Here is a 12788-nt window from a genome sequence, read left to right as displayed (position 1 = left end):
GAAGTTATCATTTATAAGTAGGCCAAGAACACTAGAATATGCTGTTCACCTGACCCCACCACCTTAGTGTCTAACAGTGAGATCTACAGTGTGTTCCCATCTGTATTTGCTATTTGTTTTGTCATACTGGCCATTTAACTAAGGCCTCAAAAACATGAAGCACTGGGCTATATACCCAGTCTCCTTCAAGTAAATGTAGGCTGGGGATGCAGTTCAGGTAGTAGAATACTCGAAGCTCTGAGCTCAATCCCTAGCGTGGCATAAATTGAACATCATAATACCCACCCATAATCCCAGCCCTTGGGAGGTTGAGCCAGTAGGATCAGAGGCCAAAGGTCATTCTCAGTTACATACTGAGTTCCAGGACAGCTTGTGGGGGGAATGAGAGGGAAGTGTCAATGCATAAATCTGTTTTACAAAAAGAACTTGATAAAAAAAAAAGTAAGGGATGATTTACTTTGGCTCAACTTCAAGGAATGCACAGAAAATCATGCTGGGGAAGACATGCAGAGTGCCCCCACAGTGGTAGATGCATGTAGCTGATCTGAAAAAAAAATGAGACATTTAGGGTATTTGTTTTGTTCAAAATGAAGATCAGAAGTCAGAAAGGTTCCATACTCCTGAAACATAAACTGAAATGTCTTCCATGTTATCACAAGAAGGAATAAAGAAACAAAGAAACATTCCTAGCTTCCTCCTATGTGTGCTAGATAACTCCATATCTGCCCACAATTTACTTGTCTTTGTCCCCAGAAGACACAGAAGCACTCAGAAGCCACCCAGGTGGTTCCATGGAAACACAGGTCTACTTACAGAAAAACTGTCACCAGGGACCCAGTGATACTTGACACCAACCACAGCTGACCCAGGGGGACCCAATCTAGACTCCTTCCCTCTCAAGATGCAAATCTGGTCTCAGATTCTTCACACTCTGTGCCCCTCCTTCCTCCCCATAATCAGTGCCAGCTTGGTTTAGGTCTTCACCAGTTCCCCCTTGGATTAGCATCAGGACATCCTCCTCTAACGTCTCTCTGTCCCTTAGAACCCCTCCTAACAGTTTGCCAGATGACAAACATAAGTCTCCATTTGAAGGATGACTGGTATGGGTCTGTCTGTATGTGTTCTGTTCTGCAGGACTTGGAAATCTCTCTCTCTCTTCCTCTCTCTCTCTCTCTCTCTCTCTCTCTCTCTCTCTCTCTCTCTCTCTCACACACACACACACACACACACACACACACCCCACATGCACATACATGACTGTGGGTTCGAGTGTAGGTACCAATTTTGATCATACTGTGTAACTCTAATGCCTAACACATCGAAGGGAAGTTGATTAATGTTGGTTGTGTTGCTTGAATAGAGTAGCCTGTCTCACCTGTCCTCTGCCAAATCCCTCTCTGCCAAAACAAGCAGGATTCTTGTCAGATACCCACCTTGAACACATCCCTGAGAGGTTTGTAAGCAGGGTAATTTGTCTCTTTGGGAGAGATCATGTCAGTCCATTCTCTCTGGAAATAATTATTTTTAGAAATCTCAACAGGAAAAAAGTCCAATTGGAAAATGACTTGGAGTGAGGTGGAGAAAAAAGCCAGAAGTTGTCTCTTCAAACAGCCTCTTATATCTCTGAGAATGGCACAAGCACCTCCCCTACCAACAGTATAATTAAGGCATCCTCATCTATGGCTGCAGGTACCCCAGGAACCTGGCCAAAGATGGGTCCATTCATCTAGCAGGTAGTTTAGAGTAGAATCAACCCTACGCTCCCATTCCAGCCATTGGATTACCCTGTGCCTCCACCATCTGCTCCGGTAATCCCCATTTTTAAGCCATAAGGTTGAGGCTTGGAGAAGCCAAATAGCACACTCAAAGTCACAAAGCGTCACACATCCATAACCAAAGACCCTAGCCACTGCCCACATTTCCCCTCCTCTCAATCTCTCTCTTTCTGAGAAGAAGTTACCATAACTACTCTCAGGCCATGCTCTTCAGAGAAAGAAGTGAGAATGCATTTCCTAAATCCAGAAAGGAATATATAAGTAATACGGCAGGTGGGATTTACAAGGAGATATTCTTGGTCACTGCCTAAGGTGGAAAAACACAGACAAGGTGCTATTTATGATTCTCAATAATTCCATTATGCCAGTGTCATCATGTCCCCCTTATTCAGGTGAGGGAACATGGGGAGGTTAAGTGGCTTCTCTAAAGTGACAAGAGCAAACAGAGGAAGGAAGAATCTGTCTATCTTAGTTAGGGTTTTACTGCTGTGAACAGACACTATGACCAAGGCAACTCTTATAAGGACAACATTTAATTGGGGCTGGCTTGCAGGTTCAGAAGTTCAGTCCATTATCATCAAGGCAGGAGCGTGGCAGCATCCAGACAGGAATGGTGCAGGAAGAGCTAAAAAGTTCTGCATCTTCATCTGAAGGCTGCTAGGAGAAGACTAGCTTCCAGGCAGCCCACTTCCACAGTGCCACACCTACTCCAACAAGGCCACACCTCCTAATAGTGCCACACTCTGGGCCAAGCATATACAAACCATCACACTATCCTCAGAGTAAACCACCCATGGTCTCAAATGTGCCAACCCTGCTCTCAATGAACCCACACTGTACTACAGAACGAAGCAATCAGAGCCACACATCTGACCCATGTCCTTTTCCCATAAGTGTAAAGGGCTGGCATGCTGAAGGTGATGAGGATGGCTACTGCTGCTGCTGCTAATGTCATCACGTCCTGAGGACTTACCATGTGCCAGGTCTCAAAGTTCCCAACTGCAGAACAGAGCCAATTCCTGGCTTGTGGTACAGCAGGAGAATATGCACGCATTTAATCCCCTGCTCCCTAAAATCAGATAATTTCCCTTTTACAGTTAGCCAGAGAGGCGCTCTTTATCATCCCCCATTTGCATATCAAGTGCTCCCCAGCCTCAGGACCCAGCTTAACCTTATCTCACCTAGCAGTTCCTGCTTGCTTCCCCTTGTGTGCTCATAATGAGAACTATCCCAATGACCAGAAGCTAGAACTCGGAAACCGAGCACAGCACGAATGTGTGCAGCTTTCAAGGCCTGCCACTTGGACCTGCTTCAAGGCGCTTCCACAGAGCTCAGGAACTGCTTCCTTATGAGAGATGACAGAGTCTCTCTCTTAACAAAGAGATTTATCCAGGTATCAAGGCAGAGCCAACCCCATTTAGTTTCTGAGAAGCTCACTTTTACCATGTGTTATCTTTCCTCCTCACAAAGAAACTGGGTGTCCTGTCACCGAGTCACACTCTGGGTCATTCCTGACCACCACTGAAACACAGAGAACCAATGCTCAGAAGTAGACAGGACAAGGTCAAGCTTGAGGAATTGTAGTCTACCCACAGGACCAAGGGACTAGAGCCTCCCATTGCTGCACACGATGTTCCCTCTATCTGGGATCTGATGTCCCTCTTCACAGTCTTCACCTGATAAGCTCTATATACCCTTGGAGACACAGGAGCGTGTCACCTGTGAATCTCAGAATCAAATTCAGTCCCTCCTTCCTCTGTGTTAACATGCATCTTATCTGTACGCTCATTAGATAACTCTCCCATCGTCAAGCATTACTATTAATTTGCATAGAGTCACATATTCATCTTGGGTTACTATTAATTTGCCTGTGGACACATATTTATATTTTATTTTAGGCTGTGAACTCCTCAAAGACTCTCCTTCTGGGCCCGGCTCAGATCTGCTTCCTCTGTGAAGTCTCACTGAATTCCATCAATAGTAGTTTTGCATATGTCTACGCTACTTATGTGTATCTCTCTGCTTCCTCACCCAGCTCCTACCATGTGGTGAAGGCTCATTAGCTGTAACTCATTAGCTTGTAAATTTGGGGTCCTGTGGGGCTTGTTTCTGGGCACAGATAAATGGAAAGGAGCACGGACCAGCAGCTAGCACAATGAAAAGGCAGTCCCTTTCCCATCCTTGTTTCTCCAGGAAAGAGATGTGATACAGAACTCACTGGAATTCCCCCAAGCTCCTCCCCACCACTCCCAACTTCCCTCAGGCTCTGGAACTGTCCTGGAGTGCTGCTCACCAACGCGACATTCCTTCCCCGGAGACAGGTGCACAGGTACACCTTGTGAAGCTTGCCTTTCCTCCTGGCAACCTCTCCTCTCCTGACCCCACTCCTCCCCATCCCTCATTGTGGAGACCAGCCTAGCTTCCCCAGTGACCTCTTCCCTTCCCTTTGAGTGGTGGGTCTTTTCTCTTACCTTCCTGACATTCTACTTCCTAGAACCCATTCTCTCCTTTTTGTACCCTTCCTACAGCTTAAGGGCCCATTACTTGAAAAACCAAATCCTCTCTGGGGAGATAAAGGGCTCTCTGTGAGCCTGCTGGGAGTACCCTCTGGCTAAGAAACCTTGTCTGAGTCAAGTGTGTCTACGAAATGAATGCATAAACGATAGCAATATTTTCTCTGTTCCCTTATCCACTGATCCTGAGCTAGACACACCCTACCATTCATCCATCATGGCACTAGGAAGTGAACCTTGACAGGAACAGTAAGGAAATCTTAGCTAAGTAAGCTTGGAGAACATTCTGTTTCCTGGGGATATGAATTTAGTGCTTATCCCTGATCCTCTATGTTGTGAGTTATTCTGTTGATGGCAAGGGAATCTCCTTTGAGAACCTCCACTTCTGTTCATTGGGTAGGAAATAGATGCAGAGAGATAGATCAGCAACAGAATCTGGCTGGGCCATTATACTTGCCCTTGATTTCAATGGGAGGCCATTTTGCTAGGAAATTCATGATGGGGTCTTTTGGCCTACTGAGTTGTTATTTTAAAAGATTTGGTTTGAGCCAAAGGTCTAAAAATGAGTGCTAATATAAACAGGCTAATGTAATTATCACAACAATGATATAAAACAAATCACTTCTCACTAAGTGTTTGCTATACAATGTCACATGCTCTGAGATAGTTACTAGGGATGGGCCTAGTATCTAACATAATGAAATTAAAGTCGTATCTTGCTTAGTTCTGTCAACAGTTCTGCAAGATAGGTGGTACAGATCAGGAGACTTTGAGTTTGTACAAGGTCACATGGTCAATGCTAAAACTTCCCCAAGGTCACATGTGCCAAATTGGTACAGATCAGGAGACTTTGAGTTTGTACAAGGTCACATGATCGATGCTAAACTTCCCTAAGGTCACACATGCCATTGAGCCAGTGCTGAAATGTAGATCCAACCCAAAGCCTGTGTGATTCCTCAGAGCCATGGCCAACTCCCCTTTAACCAAAGGCCCCGTTTCACTCAATGTAGTTTCTAGGAAGCTATGACCCAAGATGCCCTTGGGGCCCATATGTTGCTCCTTCTCTGTCTTTTCTCCCTAATTCCTTCAGCTTCAAACATACACACACACACACACACACACACACACACACACACACACACACACACACACACGCATACACGCACACACGCACACGCACACGCACATGCACACTTGCACGTGCACACAAATATACGCAGGCACATATATGGAAATGATCCCATACTCTGATTAGCTCTGATCCACCCCAGGGAAGGAGGTCACCTGTGCCTGCAATGCCCTCACAAGAGGCTCCTCAGTTGCTCCCTTCCACTCTGTTTTGAATCCACCTGCTCTGCTCTGGTGACCCAGGTGGCTCTAATTTACAGCCTCTCTCAACCTCTGAGCTGACATCTCTTGGATGTTAATGGCTTTGGCTGTTGTTTCTGAACACTGCTCTTCACCCAAGGCTGGAAAGAAACTGTTAGTCTCTCCAGACAGGTAAACAACCTCAGTCTCTTCAAATGGATATCCTTTCAATATCCATTCTGACGTTATTGAAAGGTGAGGCTGGACTGGGAAAGAACCTGCTGATGACCATCTGTCCTCCATTATCACAGCAATCTGGCCTGTGCTTGCATTTCCCATTTTGCAAAACCACAACTGTTCCCACTCAAGTTAGCAGCCTATCTGAGTGGTCACTGTTCTATTGTGGTGAAGAGACACCATGACTAAGGCAACTCTTATAGAAGAAAAGGAACTCGCTTGGCGTTTCTGTGGGTTAGTCCTTTTTCATCATAGAGAAGAGTATGAGAGCTTACAGGCAGGCATGGTACTAGAGAAGTAGTTGAGCTATATCCTGAACCACAAGGAGAGAGAGAGAGAGAGAGAGAGAGAGAGAGAGAGAGAGAGAGAGAGAGAGAGGCTAGACCTGACCTGGGCTTTGAAACCTCAAAGCGCATCTTCAGTGGCATACCTCCTCCAACAAAGATGTACCTACTCTAATAAGTTCACATGACCTAATCCTCCCAAGCAGATCACCAACAGGGCACTTAAGTATGAAAATATATGGACATATGGAGACCACTGTCATTCAAACCACCATACAGTCTGAGAAGGTTTTTAAGAGATCTCTCCTACCCATACCTCCTCTAATGGAGATATTCCTTACAAGAACTTGCAACTATGGCTATATTCTCTTAGAAGGCATCATGGTGTACCTCCATTTTCTAATGTAGGTTACCTTTGTCTTATTGCCTGCTTAGGAGGCCTTTTCTGTTCACAGATATCTTTTTAAGTTCTAAATGGGATCCTTAAAACAGTAACACCCATTACTGATGCTGACAGATTTTTTCAGCATCCTTTACCCCAGGTATAGGAATCCCCATATAGGAGAAAGGCAGTTCTAACCATGTGTTTACATGTTCTATAATTGGAATTCATTTCACAACTGCTGTGACCATTTAACATGGCTGTCCCTTCTATTGTTGTTTATTCAAAAGCTAATTGTTCTAAGTATTAATTTGTTTCTCTGTTGCCATTATAAAACACAGACCAAAACTGTCTTAGGAAAGAAAGAATTTATTTTGGCTCACAGTTCCAAAGGACTAAGAGTCTGTTGTGGGGAGACATGGCAGCAGGTAGCCATAATGGCTGGAACAGAAGCAGAGAGCTCACATCCTTTACTACAAACATGAAGTAGAGAAAGTAAACTCATTAAGGTGCAGTTGTATAATCTGAAAGCCCTCCCCCAAGTGATGTACTTCTTCCAACAAGGCTGTCAGTTAAAGCTCCCCAAACAGTGCCACCATCCGGGAACCAAGCATTCCAATACCCAGGCCTATGGGGAACATTTCTAATTCAAATCACAGCATTCTAGTTAGCTTTCTGTTCTTGAGATAAAACTGTAACCAAAAGCAACTTGGGAAGCAAAGGGTTTATTTGTCTTATAGGTTACAGTTCATCATCATCATAAGAGGGAAGTCAAGGCAAGAGCTGAAGCAAAGACACAAAGGAACACAGCTTTCTGGCTTGTTTTCTCTGGCTTGCTTCCTTATACAACCCAGGATGTCTTGTCCAAGGATGGCACCGCCCAGAGTGGGCTCAGCCCTCCTACATCAGTCAGCAATTAAGAAAATGTCCTGAAGACAAGTCCACAGGCCAATATGATAAAGACATTTCCTCAGCTAAGGTTCCTTCTTTTCCAGGTGCATCAAGCTGACAACTGACACTAGCTATGACACTGATATTCAGTCAGAGTGCAGCTTACAATCAGTGGTATCTTGCAACATTAGTACTCCTTAGTTATTCACAGATGATATTACACAGCACACACAGAGGGGGTGATCCTGTCTTAGCTGAATTCCCATACCACTTCATGCCTGCCTCTTTCATAACCCTTGTCAGGGCGGATCATCATCATTTGTATGTATGTCTCACCCAGCAGACAGCAAGTTCCTCGAGGGCAAGGGCTCTGTCCATTCCAGCTTTACACTCCAATGGCCAGCCCTACATTGAATGCTTCGTGGAAACTGTCGATTTTGGTTGAGCTGGAAAGAAACTAAATTCAGATATTCCTCAGAAAGAGACACGACAATCCTGAAACTTCAAAGCCTTCTTTGAGTGTTTTTGTTTTCTCCTAATCATCTTCCAAGGAGCTCAGTGCATTGTTTTGAGATTAGATGACCCAAACTCAGGTGCTGAATTTGATGGTCCAGGGAAACTTGAACCCCCCAGGATTAGGTTATCATGAAGGGACTTTCTATTTGCTTGTTTGTTTGTTTATTTGTATTCCAAATGCTTCTCTCCCTCCCAGTCCCTTCCTCACAGAACCCTTCTCCCTAACACTTCTTCTCCTCTGAGAGGGTGCCCAACCCCTACTATCCCCCATCATGGCAAGTCTCTGCCAGATTAGGCATATCCTCCCCCACTGAGGCCAGACAGGGCAGCCATGAAGACTGAGCTGCATGTCTGTTACATATGTGCCAGGGGCCTTGTTCCAGCTTGTGTATGTTCTTTGGTTGGTGGCTCCATCTCTAGGAGCTCCCAAGGGTTCAGGTTAGTTGACTACGTTGGTCTTCCTGTGGGGTTCACACTCCTTTGGGGCCTTCAGTCCTCCCCCCAACTCTTCCATAAGTGTCCCCAACCTTCATCTAATGTTTGGCTGTAGATATCTGCATCAGTTTCTTATGAAGGAACCTTCTCTAATGACTTGAAACTTTCTGTCTGGCTCCTGATGCTAACTCATGATAAGAAAATTCAGTCTGCAACACAGTGAGAAGTAGTGAAAGTAATGTCTTTTATCTTTGTGCTCTTACTGGCCACTGCAATGTTGATTGTTTAGTTTCAAGTTTTCTGCAAGCTATTCTGGGACTTCATTCTAGCCAAACTACTTCATATCAACTGAACACTGTGGACTCTGATAACATGTAAAGCTACAAGGTGACAGACAAAAGAGTACTCTACAATGACTCATGAATTGGTATCATTTCCATAGGCCCTCAGTGAATCTGTCCCAGATTCTAACAGTTTCTATGTGTGTGGGGGGGAGGGGAGGCATTAAAATATGCTATACTGCCTGCCAATCTCGTTCTTTGTCCCTCTCTACTTTCATGACCCTTCATGAATCTGCTTCAGTCTCTTGAGTGTTAGAATTACACATGTGATGGTTAGTGGTAACTGTTAATTTGATAGAATCTAAAATCACCTAGAAGATGGACCCCTGGACCTGTGGGGAATTATCTTGACTGTGTTGTGATGGGATGACCAGCCCATAGTGGGTGGTATCACTCCTTAGCCAGGATCCTGAACTACATAAGATGGAGAAAATGAACTAAGCAGTAATACCCATCACTTTCTGCTTTCTGATTATGGATGCAATGTGACCAGATGCTTTGGCTTCCTTGAGTTGATAGTCTGCATTCTTGAATTGTGAGGCAAAATTAACTCTTTTTCTGCCTTAAACTGCTTTTGTCAGAGCATTTATTTTACCAACAGACAAAGAAACTAAGATGACATACATCAATACTCTTTGCTCAATTTGCCTCTTTAAATAATCAGAATACTGACTAATGCATGGAATTCTAGGTGCTAGATACATTGGTAGCATATAGGAAGCATAGGGAGAATAAATGGATCAGGATCAGGATTCTCCTTACCCTCAGGATCTCTTCTAAACTATACAATTGTTTGAGGTGGATACCACTATACCAGAGGAGGAAACTGAGGTGCAGGGGAAGTGACTTGCCAAGATCACATGCCTCTATTCAATAAGCAAATAGATTTCTGATGGTCTAGGAGGCCTGGCCTCGCCTTTTTTAGAAACCCTCACAGAAGCAATCCTATCTTAAATTGCAATAACTCTCAACATTTTACTGATTGATTGTTTTCAGGGCACTTGTTAAATACCCAAGATAACATACATTTTTTTTCCTTTTTGTTGTTTGGTTATGGTCTGCTTCTTCTGAGGAGAACCATTAAAAATCATTTAGTCCTGTTCTGTGATCTCTAGTAAAATGTCCAGTTGGTGAGTATTTGTGGAATGAGTAAGTGACTAAATGCATAGACCACTGTCACTGTAGGGTTTGTTATATGCCTGATTTTTAAATGCTATGCATTGGTCTCCCTTTTAACCAGCAATTTCCTGTCCTTCATATGTAGGTCAGAATTGGCCTTGTTGGTTTGGACTCACCTGAGAAATACATTGGATGTGGAAGTTGAAAGATCTAGCTTTCACCTAAATGACGGAGATGTCTCAATAGCTTTTGGGAAGGCCAAGGTAATTTTTCAGGAGAAAAATAGGAAGAGAGAAGACAGAATTAGGCAACCAGTTAATCAGAAAGACCAATAATAAGACAGTTGACTCTATTCTAGTTGATTCCAGTTGTGTTATACCGAGCTGAGGTACACCAGAGAGGTTTTAAGGAGTCACAAAGGCCAACAGGGAATAAAAGAGAAAAAAGAGACTCGAGTTTTAAAGACTGGCTAAACCCATGGTTAGTTTAGTATACCTTCATTTTAAATTAATTTAATTTTGGCAAATTAGTGATGCATGCAAGTCACAATGAAATATGTTAAGAGCACAATGGAGAGAGACGAAAGGAAGAGAGGGCATCTTCACACAGGCACTGATGGCTAGTCTTTGCTGTCACCTTGACAATGACCAGTAAGAGTTTCAAGGTACAAGATAATTGGTCCTTCCAATTTCCATTGTATTGCAGTAAGGACTGCTTTACCCTGAGCTAGAGTCGGGAGCCAGAGAGGAAGCTTCAAGCCATTAGAAAAGAATCCCTTCATGTGTTGACTAGTCTTTTTTGTTGTTGTTTTTTTTGTTTTGTTTTGTTTTGTTTTTTCCCAGACAGGGTTTCTCTGTGTAGCCCTGGCTGTCCTGGAACTCACTCTGTAGACCAGGCTGGCCTCGAACTCAGAAATCCTCCTGTTTCTGACTCCCAAGTGCTGGGATTAAAGGCGTGTGCCACCACTGCCCAGCTGTGTTGACTAGTCTTATATCAACTTGACACACAACTACAAACTAGAGTTATCTGAAAGGAAGGAACACCAATTGAGAAAATGCCTCTGTAAGACTCAACTGTAGAAGGTGGTGAGATGGCGCAGTGGGTAAGAGTACCAACTGCTCTTCCAGAGGTCATGAGTTCAAATTCCAGCAACCACACGGTGGCTCACAACCATCTGTAATGAGGTCTGATGCCCTCTTCTGGTGTGTTTGAAGCCAGTTACAGTATACTTATATATAATAAATAAATAAACCTTTTTAAAAAGGCATTCTATTAATTAGTGATTTATGGTGGAGGACCCAGCCCAGTGTGGGTGGTATCATCCCTGGGCTGGTAGTCCTGGCTTCTATTAAAAAAAGAAAAAGAAAAAGAAAAAGAAAAAAAATCAGGGATGGTGAGATGGCTTAGCGGGTAAGAGCACTGACTACTCTTCCTAGAAGGTCCCGAGTTCAATTCCCAGCAACCACACGGTGGCTCACAACCATCCATAATGAGATCTGACACCCTCTTCTGGAGTGTCCGAAGACAGCTATGGTGTACTCACATAAAATAAATAAATAATCTAAAAAAAAAGAGCAGGCTGAGCAAGCCATGGGAAGCAATCCAATAAGCAGCATCCCTCTGTGGCCTCTATATCAGCTCCTGCCTCCAGATTTCTGCCCTGTTTTAGTTCCTGTCCTGTCTTTCTTCAGTGATGAACAGGTGATGAACAAGGATAAAGAAGTACATGCCAAATAACTTTTTTTTTTTTTGGTCCTGGTGTTTCATTGTAGCTATAGAAACCCTCAAGAAGCCACTTCATGATACCATAACCCTGGAGACTGAAGTTTTCTCTGATCACGAACTCCAACATGTGTTTGGCCACCTAATTCCAAAGCAATTACAATTTTGGGTGTGTCTGTATCTATGAGGGTGTTTCCAGAGAGGTTTAATTGAGAAAAGAAAACCCACTTTGAATGAGGGTTGAATACTCAGACTTAAGAAAAGGAGCAAAAGAGCAGGGATACCCAATAAGTCCCTGAGAGGCAGAATTCGGCTTCCTTTGCTTCCCGATTGCAGGTGCAATGTGACCGTGACCAGCCGCCATATGCTCCCATCACTATGCCTTTCTTCCACGATGAACTGTATCTCCTCAAACTGTGAGCCAAAGTAAACTGTTCCTTCCTTCCTTAAGCTGCTTCTTGTCAGGTATTGTTTCATGACGACAAGAAAAGTAACTAGTACAGTCAACGTGTCCTTGGGAGTGACAGTCATTTCTGGGCATTCAATCGGCTCTGCTTCCAGGCTCCTTCAAGTATTTGCTGATAGTATTTGATTCCTTGGAAGTTGTTGGGATGAATACCTCCTCTCCTTCCTGGCCGTTGCCCAGAGGTCTCCCTCAGTTCCCTAATCCATGAGCCTCTCCATAAAATATCACCTAATGTTGGGGTCCCTCAGCTGCAAGACATCGGAGCTTGCCACTGCAGACTCAACTCATGCCTTCTGTGCCTGAACCAAAGACTCACTACTATGAGTTCCACCTTCGAGGATTACAGAGGAAGCTACGCCTGCTGGCTGGCACGTATACCGCCTGAGGACATCGGTTGTTGACCTCCTCCCCCACTGTGGACCATGCCTCCAGCCATTCCCCAGAGCTGAGACCTTTTGGAGCCTCCACTTTCAGCCCAGCAGCCAGCTTCCCTTTCAGACTCTTCCTGACTCCTCCTGAATTCCTTATGTTATTCAAATGTCGTTGTAACCTAGAGATTCAGTTATGCTCTCTTGTATATAAATGCTGAACCCCCAAAGTAAAGGAGAGCCTTGATTGGAAACCCTCAGCTTGGCTTCGTGTCCTTTTGTTCTCGAACTCTGTGTTTCAGGTCTCCTTTCTCCCTTTGGTTGAGGCAGAACCGGTTCATGAAACTGATAGGTTTGGCCCGCAGCGGCGCGTCCACAGATACCAGATACAAGCAGCTCTGTGTTTTTGGAAGTTTAATTAGGGGGGGGGG

The sequence above is a fragment of the Mastomys coucha genome, unplaced genomic scaffold (assembly GCF_008632895.1).
Source record: "Mastomys coucha isolate ucsf_1 unplaced genomic scaffold, UCSF_Mcou_1 pScaffold7, whole genome shotgun sequence".
NCBI lineage: Eukaryota > Metazoa > Chordata > Mammalia > Rodentia > Muridae > Mastomys > Mastomys coucha.
Note: the sequence above shows the minus strand (reverse complement) of the source record.